This window comes from Agelaius tricolor, unplaced genomic scaffold (assembly GCF_023055355.1).
Source record: "Agelaius tricolor isolate 1412-34295 unplaced genomic scaffold, bAgeTri1.0.p SCAF_6, whole genome shotgun sequence".
NCBI classification, from domain to species: Eukaryota; Metazoa; Chordata; class Aves; order Passeriformes; family Icteridae; genus Agelaius; species Agelaius tricolor.
This window is the reverse complement of record NW_027269266.1, coordinates 50,122,829-50,136,906: the sequence shown is the minus strand read 5'-3', so window position 1 is coordinate 50,136,906 and position 14,078 is coordinate 50,122,829.

Sequence of the window (14,078 nt, the reverse complement as noted above, 5' to 3'; positions counted from 1 at the left end):
TACCACCACCTGATTTCACAAGGCTTGAGAGGTCCTTGCTCTTCCATGGTATTTGGTTAAAATTAGTTGACAGGAATGGGGATCAATAGATGGAATGACTGCATGAATCTTTCTTCCAAACTGAAAAATCAGGGGCTGGCAAGAAGCTGTGATTGTGTGACTTGAAACAGTTGAATTGTGTCCTTGATGTCCTTTCTAGTGCCTCAGGAATAATGACAGGTTTAGAGAGTGCAACTCTGTGACCTTATTTGAATTGGAGCACACTGCAGTGTGTCTGAACAGCTCTCTCCAGGCTTTTTTTGGTAAGTTTAAAGAGAGTATATCAGCACACCAGTGTGGTCCAAGGTTACCAGAGTTGTTACAGCTCATGGCAGAGGCACATGTGCTCCAGGATTCTGATGTTTGTCATTCACAGATCTGCTCCTGACCTTTTTTTTAATCTCTGCATCTCACCCTGGAGCTAACATAAAATGCAACAGAAGCCAGGTCTACTTGAGCAAGGCCACACAGAAGTCAGAGGGCTTCCTTGGAGAGTCAGCTGCTGGCTCACAAGGACTTCCCTCAGGAAAGGAAAATAAGGAGGAGGAAGTTGTGTTTGTTTTGCACTTTCTCAAGAACCAGAAGACTGACCATAAGTGAACAAAAGTCTTATCTGAGTATGGAGAAGCAAGTAAGGGGAAATAAGAATTACAAAGAAAAAGTCTCAAAACCTCATAATTTCTATGTGTGGCCTGAAAAATTAGATGCTGAAGTAGGAGCCAGAGCTTCAAAAGCTGTAAATCTCTGTAAGACCAACCATCCCTATGCAAAATGAGCATAACAAGTAGCACAAATACCTAAAGAATTTTTAAGAATAGCAACTTAATAACCACATGGTGCTTTACATCCAGAGAGAGCTTCTGGAATGCTAAATATTCTTAAAATCTTGACATTCCACAATGATTTTGGTTTGGTATCTGCCAAGGGGTATTTTCTCTTTCAGGGAACAGCTGCACTCTCACTTCCTAAGTGAAGGTTCTTCCCTGAAATAGGAAGATATCCGGGTTGATGGGGTACAGCACCAGCATTGCTGCTCTGTTCACTCTTAATTACTGGTGTGGTGACAAGAGCAGTATGAATCAAGACAGTCCAGCCAGGAGATCTTACCACAGGCTGGTTAACCTCTACATTAATATGAACATCTGACACTTCATTTTCTAGAACAGATTAAAACAATGCTAAAAACTTGAGGGAGGCCACTTTTTTGTATGTATGGGTCAAAGTGGGAGGAAGAGAGGCCATGAGCAGGAAGCTCCATGGCTTGAACTGGTTCAACCCTCCCTTTTGCCTGTGACGTGGAGCCCACTCAGACTTACTTGGAGCCCATTGTGAAGGAGGCCAATGAACTCAGGTGGGATTTGCTGCATAGTGGTTGCAGATGTGCCTCTAGGCAGGTCCAAAGCACAAAAAAAAAATCACTGCTCTTGGTAATCAGAGTGGAATGATGTATTTGCTTTCTTTCCATTTTAAAACAAAAATCCAGCCTGAGTATTTTAAATAGCAGCATTTCTCTAGGAAAGACATTTGTTTACTTTAGTGCCTATAAAATTCGTCAGAACAAGAGTATGGGAAATAGAAAGCCTCTCGTTATTCACAGAACAAGTATAACAAGTTCTGCAAGTTCTCTTCCAATGTTTCACCAATTCACTCTGCTCAAAGCTGGCAGATTAGAGTTCATCCTAAACACAGTAGATAGATTTTCTTTAGTTTATGAATTAGATACTGCAGTGTCTTTATAAATCTGGGCCTAACACATATAACTACCTCCCACCCAAATAGCAGTGGCATTGCTAACAGGCACCACTTTTGCTGGAGACAGGGCCAGGATGTTGAGAAACTTGCTCTGCTGACACTTGGCCCAGAAGAGCAAGGCGATCCCCTTGGCCCAGAAGAAGTCACTGGTGATCCCCTGCAGAACCCATAGCCCACACTCTGCAAGAACCTGATTTTACCAAAGCTGCACTTTACCCCTCAGTGCCCAGCATTGCCATAGGACATGGTGATGCATGTGAGCAATTTATAAAAGAGCTCAAGTTCATTGAGGATTGTTAAATACTGGGGCACAAACACAGTTGTGGACTCAGGAAAGGTATAACACCACAGCAGCAATTGGGATTGCTTGGGATGGAGAAAGAGAGGTGCCATGGAAACATTGATTTTAGTTTGACACAGTGCAGCCTGTTTCCCCTTAAGTAAGCAAGCAGAAATGGAAGTCCTTAAGCACTGTTCTCCAGCTTTTCAGACATTTACATATACAGAACACCTCTCCTTCCCTTGGGGAGAACAGCCTTTATCCACCACAACTGGAGCTATTTTTAAACCGCAGGGAAGGCTTTTCCAGTGTCAGCTCATGAGCTGCTCTCTCCCTGAGCCCATGGAATGGGACACATATTCTGTCCAGCTACTAAAAATACTTGTGGAATGTTGGATGTATAGGGACTGACAGATCTCTCAGATATCCACAGAGTTGGGTGATAATTTGGTTTGAGTTCCCTTGATTTGGCTTTGATACCAGGCTGCTGCCTATGTGTTTCTGGCTGTTGACTTTATTCCCACATGACACAAACCTACTCAGGATCTGTGGGATCACATCAACCCAGAGATACAGGATGGGAAGAAACCCTGATATTTGTCCCTAATGCTACACGGAAAAGCTCTAAAATTTGACCATGTGTTAAGTAACTGCTTGATTTCACTAGGAGCTTCCCTGATCTCCAAGGCATTACTCATGGAGGAGGGGCCTTTTTACCATGAGTAAAGGCTTTGGAATCCTGCCTCTAGTGTGGAACGCTACAGTAGCCACACTGAATATGTAAATCTCTGCTTTGTAGGATAGGTGCATAACATTAGGAAAACAAAGAGCAAAATAAGGAAGGCATGTTCAACTCCTCAGTCTACATTCAAGCTGCTGATTTACAGACCCAAGGGACAAGCTCTCGATCTTATGTTCCAACAAATTGCAGGAACAAGATGCTGACAAGTTATCTAAGGAATGTGGTTCTCGAAGAACTTATCAAACCTGTCCATAAGTCCATCCATGTGCAGAGGCATTGCAATTTTGGACAGCACTAAGAAAAGAGACCAGCCTCCATAGGCACATGTATGGCTTCCACAGATTCTAGAGAAGTCTCATGAAAGATGAGGATACTTAAAACCATGAGCATTTGTGGCTTGACCTTCCTTAATCTCAAGTAGCAGATTCCCCAGAATAATTTACAATGACAGAGAAGGAAAGACAATAGCATTTGATCTTTTGCTTTGCTGTGGAAAGGCAGAGCATATGGTAATATAGAAAGCACATTTTCTGCTCTGCCTGTCTGCTAGAACCACTATAAGAAATCAAATTCATCAAATTATAGCCTTGTGAATCATGTATTTAACTGACTTTGCAGGGAAGGCAGAAAGGGAAAGAGAAGGAATGGAGTTTGTTTCAAGTTTGTCCTCATGACATAAATAAATAAAAAGAGGGAAAATACCTCTTTTAGTTATTTTTGCTGTAATAGAATAGTGTTCAATGACTACACAACAACAACACAGGTAAATGTTTAAATTATCTCATGTCATATATCACAAAAATACACATAGGTGCTTTGACTTTAGTTTCATATATGGCTTGCAATCCACAATCTACAATGAGATGTGAGAATGTGGTTAAGAGTTGAGAAATGAATAAAAAAACTGAAATGTGTTATTCTAATGAGCAAATTCTGCAGTCTACACCATATTATCTCACTAACTCCACTTGAAATTAAACAACATCCAGTGTGAATTATCTGCTAAGTTCCTCTCCTATACAGAGGTGTCAACAGGAGGGCACAAGCTGATTTTTATGAAGTGAATTAGGTCTGGTAGAAACTATTACTTCTTAAATTTCAGCAGTGGGTTGGCCTGATAGATGGTATAAAATAAAGACTATCCCTGCCCTGGGGGGTTGCAGTCTAAAAAAAGACCAAAAGAAAGTATTTGTCTCTTGCAAAGTGATTTATTCAATTGGTTCTCTGAGTTTATAGTCTACTTTGAAGGTGGGCACATTTGTTATGTAAATTCTAGTTTCTTTTAGAATCACAGAATAGGCCATACTGATGTATGCTGATTCCAGAAACTGTATTTGCTTTAAAAATGTAAAAAACAAAAAATTCCTGTCTGTTCAGACATTTTGAAGTTGAAATGATTTAATTTATTTGTTAAGAATAATTTTTATTTCTAGACTTCTTTGAATAATGTGGATAAATAAAACATCTTATGCACAAAATGTTTCACTTCCAGAAGCGATTCTTTCTACACTTTTGTTTTAGGGAAAAATTCTGGGGAAAAAAATGTTGTGAAACAAAAAGATTCCAAACCTGAAACCTGCCAAACAGTCTACTGTTCAGTAAACTGTGCCACAATAAACAAACTAATAATTTCGAGAAAGAGTGATAATTGTGAACAAACCCACAGCAAAGCAAAGGGCTGGACTAATTGTTGAATCAGGTAATCTGTAGACTCTGATTTAGTGTTGGAGGTCATAATTGGGTCCCTGACCCCCTGCTTTGGTCACTGGAAATGAATGCAGCTGGACTTGGCTGGTCACCCTGGCAGACATTTGCTGAAGGGTGCACTGAGTGCTCTTGTTAGCAGCTGGTTGCTGTTCAGGCTTAAGTCAGTGTAAATTGTTGCTGAGCTTAAGCCTTGCTGTCGGTAACACCAGAAGTAGTAAAGGCTCTTAGGCGAAGATGTAGAATTTCCTCTCCTTTGTCACAGGGCTTTCTGAAGCACAACAGCACGAATGCATGTTAGATAATCTACAATTCAGAATGCTTCCTACGCGGAAGAGGCAAAGAATGTAACATGGCTAAGTAAAGTCTGCAGGCTTCGTGTCAGAAACCTGGTGCCCCAGTGCATATCTCTGCTCTGCATCCTTCAGCAAAGGGCATAACCTCCGACCCTGCACTTCGCTTCCCTTTAGATAATGATATCTACCCTCTTTTTAAAAAATGTTTTTAAATATACATGTAAGATAGGTTGGATCATTACAGAGCAAGCACACAAACAAATATAACACACACCCAGACAAGCCATAGTGATACATAAAATGCAGACACTCCCATGCAGAGAAATGTACTGATGACCTTAGGCTAATGACTGGAGTCTGGGTGGTACTGCTGGCATTCGCAGAGCACACACTCAAATAGCTGTGCAGGTCTGCACAGGCAGCCAGGGAGCCTTTTTGCATGAGGCTGGCTAGCCTGGATGTTCCCAGGCATGCTGAGCCATTTGGGGTAGCTGGCAGCTGCTGGGATGCTGCTGGGCAGGCAGCTCTGCTAGCTCTTCTCTAGCCTGAGAGGGCAGAGCTTATACTCACAAGTAAGGAATGGGGACAACAGTTCCCACTTTCTAGAGAGCTGGGGGATTTATTTACTTATTTATCAAAGCTGCTGTTTCATTTAAAGCCCATATGTACTTATCAGGAGCCTTGCTAGATCAAATGTGGTGTTGCTGGTGGTGAAGTCTCAGAAGTGTCTCTCATTCAACACTTCCCACATTGATGAAGGGCCTGGCCTCTCCTGCATAGTTTACAACTGCTGTGTTTGGAAGTGTGGAAAGGAAAAGCCTTGGGAGGAGCAAGAAAAGAAAAGGAAAATCAGTTGTGGGGAATTTCTAGTTCCCCAAATTTAAGAGCAATTTTGAAGCAATCAGAAATAGCTCATTCTAGATGGGCCCACGCATTGTAATTTTTGAACTACCAGAGCCCTCCCACAGGATATCAGGTCATTAATATATTTTACCAGAAACAAATTTCACAGGTATATCATATTTTCAGTACACAGCACTGCACCTCGCTCTGCTGAGAGGTTAAGCCAAGCAATAACTCCTTCACTGTCTGTCAGCTTCAAGTCTTACAGCAGCTCATGTGTGGTTCACAACTGAGTCTTGTTTCATGTATTCTTTGCTAGATGACCTACAAACTTGTGAAGTGGAACTGTTGTTCCTTAAAAGAAAAAGCTCCAGTGATGCTCCTGCTCTCTATGAATGGAGCCTTTCCTCCAAACAAAGGTGCCTTTCCTCCAAATGGAGCCTTTCTTCCAAACAAAGGTGCAGGGTTCCTGTCCAGTCTGGAGCAGAGTGTTCCAAGCTGTCCTTGCCAAGCCCATTAGCACATGCTGAACAGCACCAGTCAAATTACTGCATCCACAGTGCTCTGGTTAGAACCATAAGCTGAAGTTTACTCCATCCCAGGAGGAAGAGGCTTACCACACACTGCTCCCCTCAATCTAAGATCTTGCCCAGATACAAGTTCAGTCACATGTGAACAGCACTGTTAGTGAACCGTTAGTGAAAGAGTATGTGAAACTTTGGACCCATCCTGGTTCATGAACAGGGCTCAAGTTCAGAAGTTATTCAGGAGCTATTTGTAGCAGTTCTGTACAATCAAACCAAAACCAAAAGCATGCCAACAATGATGGATGCCTGAACTCAAGCACCTCAGCATGCTTTTGGCTGCTCCATAACCAAACAAAGGAGTCTAATGTCTCATTGTCTGTATTCAAACAGGATGCTACTCTGCAAGCTCCCAGGTTGCATCTGACCCTGAATAAAACTGCTTTATCAGGCAATGCAATCCAAGGTGTACTTAAAGGAGACTTACAGTGTTTCATATGCAGGCAAATAACTTTATCACCTGGACTTGCTCTATTGTTTTGTCTTTCAACACATTAGACATTATGGGATCTTCCTACATTTCTGCCTCAGCAGCACCTCCTTCCCTGCTACTACTAACCCTTCAGGCACTGCTTCTAGTTTGGTGACTGCTAGTTCCCAAAAATAGAAGATTATTTTAACCTGGCTTCTGAGATGAAACAGTCTTGTTGGATACTAGACAGTCCCCTCAGAGAGAGATAAATGTTTTGCAGTGACAGAGGTTTCCAATGAACTTCTCATCCTCTTCAAACCATAGAAAAGAAAAATAAATAGATTTAAATAATGTATTAGATTAATTCAGGATTCCTACATATTTCTTTAATGAAACAGATTAATAGGAAATTAGGTTTCTTTAGTTCATTCGTTCTTGGAACTACTCTCTTTCCTACTCTCAGGATAGTAATGAATTTTATAGATCAGTCAGAATTGCTCAACAAATATTTGTAATAGTTAAGACACATTCCACTTCCAGAAGCTCTTTGAGGCAAAGGCTGCTCTTCATTTTTTGCCCCTTGATACTCTGTATTTGGCCAGCATGACTCAGCAGGGGAACATGACTTCTATTCCCTGAATGGATGACTCAGCCTGTACATACAAAAACAGTGCCTGAAGAGCACACAGCACGTTGCATGCAGAAAAAGATAAGGAAAAGAGAATCCTCTAAGAAAGAGTCTGCTTTAGACATATTAAACATGCTCTCTAGATATTATTGGCTTTTTCTATATAGGAATATAAATGGTCATGATTTTAAGGGGAAAAAGTAATCAAATTCACCAACAGTTCTTATACTCACCTTGGCACAAAATAATTTCCTGTTCTTTTGGTTTGTGTTTGTTTTTGTTTGGGTTTTCTTTTTTTTTTTTTTTTTTTTTGTTTTGTTTTTTTTTTTTTTTGTAAATGCATTTAATGAATAGATTAGCACTTGTGTCTGGAGAAGTAAAACTCCCCTCAAATATTCCTGTGCACAAATGTGATAACTAGTCGAGGTGCTTGATGCACTCTTACAAGAAATCAGATGGTGACCACGATACAAAGAGCATAAGGAGATGGTGCACAAACACTATCTTGCAAGAAGTCAAGTAAAATGGACTTAGCAAACATGCTTGCCAAAAACAAAAGCAAACATTCCCAAATGACATCAGACCCAGTGCTAAGACAACAAACGTCAAGAGATGGGATGACTGCAGTGACCCTCTGTGTACAGAGGCTTTCCCCACTAAACATCTTGACAAAGGACTTGCCCTTAAAACAGCTACCATGGGGCTTACAGCCTTTATGGAACTCTCAAGAAAGCTTAACCATTCCCCAGTTTCTCACTCCAGAAGCAATAGATGGTTATGGAAGCATAGCTTCAAGTCTGTAGAAATGCTTGACTGACATTGGCTGTATTTTAATATTTTTGTTTTATAGATGCTGGAAAATGAAAAGACATGGAAAAAAAGGATTAAAGCTGGTGGTTTTTTTCAGTCCAATGTGACTGTTATTAGGAGTTCTTAATTTTATTCAGTTCACTGCCTAGATATAATAGCCAAAGACCAGGGAATAAGCCATCTGAGGAAGAAAACAAACAAAAGCCAGGCTGCCTTGAGTCAGAGCCCAGGTCTCTCAAACTTGCAGTAGCCTGCAGCACACCTTGACCACAGCACTCAGACACTCCAGGCAAAGGCCCAGTGGCTAAAGAATATGGCTAGCAGGCAAAACACTTGGGCAACTGAACACCAGTCACCCCACATTCCCACTGTGGGCAAATTATTGTAGCCCAGGTTTGCCAAAGTTTATGGGTGCTGTGAGGGTCTAGTTGTCCATATGGAATTGGCCTCTTGCCTTCCCAGAGCAAGATGCACCCATCTGTAGAGTCAGACATTATTGCTTACCTCACAAGACTTTTGGGAACTTTTAAGGATGCTACTTGAGACTTTTACCTGAAAAGTGAATCATTACAGTTCATTACCAGGTCTGAATTTTTAAACAACAAAGTAGAAGTCTCAGTCACTTGATTAAAAGGTGATTACATACCAGCACAGACCAATAATTTGCTTCCAAGAACCTAAGGCATATGATTTAAGAATAAAGAATGCTTGTGATTCTTGCACAGGACTTGCCAATAGTCCTGCCCACCTCATCTAGGAAATTTAGCCCTTACCTGGCTTCTTGCTGGAAGGGTTGTGGTGAGGCAGGCACATTTGCTGAGTGTTGGTGGTCTTGCTCTGAGCTGTACTGTTCTGGGACAGAGATACTTGCATATCATCGCTTCTTCAGGAAGTTCAGCTTGAGAAAGGACAGCAGGCAAATGAAGTGCTGAGGTGTTCTGGGGGCTGAACCGCAGCCTGTGAGACCCAAGAGAGTTGTTCTTCTCCATGTCAGGATTTGAGCCCTGCAGAAGCACCTATCAGTTGCACAGCTATTCAAAAATATTAATTCAAGTGGTACAAACCACTAAAACTTCTACAATCAATCCAAAACTACAGTTCAGCCGAGTGACTCAGAGAGTACAAATTACATCTTGACTGAAGACAGTCTGTAGCATATAAAGACGGAATCCAACTCCTAACCAATCTTTTTTTAGGTTGGCTATGCCAAATTTTCTTTAAGGGCTTTTGATCTCTAGAGCATTATTTCTTTACTTTTCCTGCAACCTTGAAGTTTTTCAGGGCTGTTCAGTACTCTAGGGTCATGAAGCTCTTCTCTGAGGGCATCACCTGATAAGGGAATGATTTGCTTTCTATCCTGCGGTCTGGCATCCTTGTGTGAAACCTGTTTGACTCTGACCCATGCTGTTGAGCTGTTCCTAATCATTGGACTGGTCATATTTTACTTATTACATGTTTATAAATAATAATTTGGACAACAGTCATTCTCGTGTGAACCTGTGGTATTTTATATCTTTCTTAAATCTGCTACCTTGGTTTAACAGAGAATTTCAATCTACTATTTTAAGGAAAATGTCATGCTCATTGGTGCTGCATGAAAACTTTAAAAATTGGTATTGAAATGACTGGCAAATAAATAATGAGAAAGAAATAAAAAAACCACAAAACCATAAAAGGTGGTGATCTGTATATGCAACAACAGAAAGCAAAGAAACAAAATCATATTTATTAAGATGACCTGATTATTAAAACCAATCACACTGTTCCTAAGTGACAGAGTTTTGAATGTTTGTGGCTTGCAATATCAGATACAAATGCATCTGAGCAGACACAGGGAGGAAGGGGAGGAGGGAAAGGTACTATGGTGTCTCATCCCTGGGACCTGGGGACTCTCTGTCACCTTCCACACAGAGGCTTTTTCACGTCCTGCACAGAGTTAATTAAGTTGTAGGACAGCTACCAGGAGCATTTTGTAGATGCCTTTATGATATTTTTGTCTGGTTCTCTGTGAAGGCCAGGTTTGGAGTGCAGGCCATGCCAAGAAAGGTTCTCTGGGGAATATCATGGGACCATTGCTCATTTCAAGCAGTCCCAAGCATGGAGTCAGATTGTCATGCTCAGTTCAAAGCAGCTTTTCTGCAAGAAAAGTTGCAATCTGTGGCCATTAAGCCCTTGGCAATTTTCTAGCACAGTACAGTAAAACTTTTTCTATTAGCAGTTATTTGTAACAAAAGTATCTCTTTTCTCTGTTAGGCATCTTTATACTTGCAACATTAGGGAATGCCACCAGAATTAACACTGCTTTATAAGCCTGTGGAGTTTATGATATGGTTGGGAGCTGTGAAAAATGCTTTGTCTATGCCTTGCCAACTCTGTGGTAGCATAAAGCAGAAGCCAGACATCAAAACATTAAGAGAATGCAAAAAATATTTTGCACTTGCCAGATGCTTACTCAGATTTGGAGAGGTAAATATATTTATAGCTGCTTTCAGAAGTGTCTACACTGAACTGAACTGTGCACAAGTACTTAGTGCTTTCAATACTTAAACTTTAAAGGAAAGAAATAGCTCCATAGATATAGTTCAGAAATAAACACTCCCATCTTTGCTGTTACAAGTAATTATTCCTCTACCTACCAAGCATTGTAGATGCCACAATTAATTTAAGTAGTTGATTCTTGCCATCTACAACCTAACTCAGTGATTTACAGTTACATCAGACAGGATTTCACCTGACACCCCATTCCTACCTCACTGAAGCATATTGAACACTGGAGTGGAATTCCCTATGGAGGAGCAACTCACCTTATGTTGCTGAAAAATAGCCTTATGATGAAGCAAAACTTGAGCATTGGGAGCAGCACCTTCTCCTAATCTACCATCCACACAGCATCTCTGTAGCAGTGGGGAATTCTGTAACTGTGTTGTGACCATTATGACCTTGTAGAGGTCAGAGGAGCAGCCACAGCACCTTGTTCCATGTGAAACAAGGAGCAGAGACAAACGCAGCTTGTAATCATCTGCACGGGGCTGTTTGTGACAAACCAAACAAAAAATACCTTGATGGTTGTTTTGAATGGATTTCTTTTCTTTTGAAAGAAAGCACTGCAGAACAACTTTTTGTCCTTTACAGCTGGGACAGTACTCCACTAGGTAGGCTTAAAAATGGAATTCCACCATCAGCCTTGAATATGTTGTGATGTATTTCTGCAAGGAGAATAAAAACAATTCTACTTTTTTAAAAGAAATATACCTTGAATTATGCCCACTGCTCAGTACAGCTGTGTGCATTCTATATTACAAGCACACTCACACATCAAAAACGTCTTAGTGACCTGTGCCTATTTTTGAGGTGATTTTCTTTTGTCTCTTGTTGTTCTGCTTATAATTTTCTCTCTCTGTATATGTCCACGTTCAGATGTCATGGAACCACCAGGTGTCCAAACTTTATTGACTCCCTTGCTATTTGAGGAAAATACCATTTTTCATATAATCCTACTACACCTCACGCTACTTGCAGCTTGCTTTCCTAAGGCAATGAGGTAATTGTGCACTGTGTGTGTATGTTTATGTGCACACATCACTTGACTCAGTCTCCTCCCAGCAACCTTCAACCCTGCCGGCCTGCCAGTCCAATGTAACAAACACATGGCAGCTTCAGATACTTTCAGTTCCTCCAGTGAGGAAAGTAGGCCAGCAGATAGCGAGAAGAAACTCCCTCATCATCTCTGCCTCTGAGAAGGAGACAGCAGGGTTGCCCTAGATGGGTGCAAAGAGTGAAATGTCCTGACCTCTACTCCTGGGAAAACAGTGGGATTTTCCATCTAATGAGATAGCTGATAACACACTACAAGACAAAACTGTAGGAAACCAGGCTCCACCGCCTCCACAGCTCTTGGATGACTTGGGCACCACCTAGGTATGGGTTAAGGTTTAGGTTTGCTCTTGAGATATAACCACTGCCATGTTCCTCATTCAGGGGACCCCTAACTCAATTTTTACATCCCTGAAGTGTCTAATGAACATTCATGAAAAGTACCCTGTACCCCTGAAGATGTGGAGCCCTTCTGTAGGCACAATGGCAATCATGGTTTACAGATTAACCTCAGATGGTACATACTGTTTTCCTTCTTCTATATTTAAGGTGCTCAGTAATTTGCTACTGATGCAATGACTGACAATTGCAGCACGTTCCAAGCTATGGCTGTGAATTCAGAGGCAGAGGAGGAGAGAGGAGAGCTCCTTGACCCAGTCTGCCTTGGCTGATGACAGCTATTAATAACCTAGATCTCCAAACAGCTTACCTGGGGGGCTCAACTCTTTCTGCAGTCCAGGGAATTGACTACATTAAGAAGGCTACAGAGGCCCTGTCTATAAGTCAGTGAAACATAATTTTTCCAATTCTCTAATCAGCTTGCAACAGCACACCTTTTGGGCTGTTGGGCTGCTCCACCCGTGGTCAGAGGCCACGTTGTCTGTTAGCAGCACAGCTGATCCATCAGCAGCCTGGCAAAGCTGGGGAAAGAGCATGCAAGTCCTGCCAACTCACCAAGCAGCATTACTTCCTCATACTCAACTGGCTGCAAATTGCTCTGTCTTTCTGAAATCATGATTAGAGTTTGATCAGCAAATGTAGCCTTCCATCTTGTTCATTTTCCTCCTGGGAATACCTTGTTCCTATAAATAGTAATGCCTTCATAAAGCCAGTAGGAAGTGTTTTGGGCTTTATAAATCATAAGATATCTCAAATAGAAAGCAACGTATAGGGATCATTCAGCTCAGTTCCCTGCTCCTCATAGGACTATTTTACACTAAAATATATGACAGAATCCTCTAGACTGCCTGAACTCAGTCAGGCTTGGTGCCACAACCACTTTCCTGGGGACTCTGCTCCAGCACCCAATCATCTTCTCAGTGAAGAAGCTTTTCCTAATGTTTAATCTGAACTTCTCCTGATGCAGCCTCCTTCCAGTCCTCTTGCTGGGCACCAGAGGGAGAAGATCAGCACTTCCCTTCCCATTGTCCCCTTGAGAAAGTCCTGGGCTCCACTGAGGTCTCCACTCAGCCTTGTCTAAGCTGAACAAGCCCAGTGACAGCTGCTCAGTTAACCTTGGCAACACCTCCAACCTTGGTGAGCCATCATCTTCATCAGTGTTTGCTTTGACTTCCAGAGGCTTTTACCTATTTTACATGGGATGAGTGGAGACTAAATATTGCTTTATGATAAGCATAGTTTGTGTTTTATCTGAACAAGAGGCATAAAAATTAGATAACCAAACAGCACACAAAATGATGCCTTATCCATATTTCAAAAGAGTATTTCTGCCAAAGCCTCTGACCATGTCAGAGATCAGCAGGAGAAAGGTTGCTTCTCAATAGAGGATAAGCCAGAGCCCAAGCATGATCCCAGTGCAAGAAATGCCATCACCACCTAGGGTGCCACCTCACAGAGCAGGAATAATATGGTTAAGTGACAATCCCTTACAGGGCAAGATAAAGGATCAGGTCCAGAGGACACTTCAGAGTCCAGTCACAAGGAGCAGGAGGCAGAGCTAGAGGTCCAACCAGATGAACAGTCAGAGCCAGCACTGGGTGCAAGCATACCCACAGTATAGGTCAGACAAGAGCCAAAAGTCAGAGCTGTGCCTGAATTGATCTTCTGGGTCTACTGGCAGAGGGTGTGGGAGAGGCCCAGGTGAGTCTGATCTGAGCTATTGAGGTCTAATAGTGCCCTAAGGGCACTGGGAAGAACTTAAAATTTTACCCTGTAGTCAGGTATCAGGAAAACAACTTAAACTGTTCATGCAGTGTCTTCTCTGCTTTTGTCTGTCCATCCAGGCCCTCAGAAGAAGCTCCCACAAAATCTTCTCTAATCCAAGACTAGCAGGAAGTGATGGAGTAATGACAGTGTGCACCTGCACCCAGGAAAAGCCACTACCAACACAACGGGTGGAGCCACAGACAGTGACACCAGCTGGGAAAGAGTGAT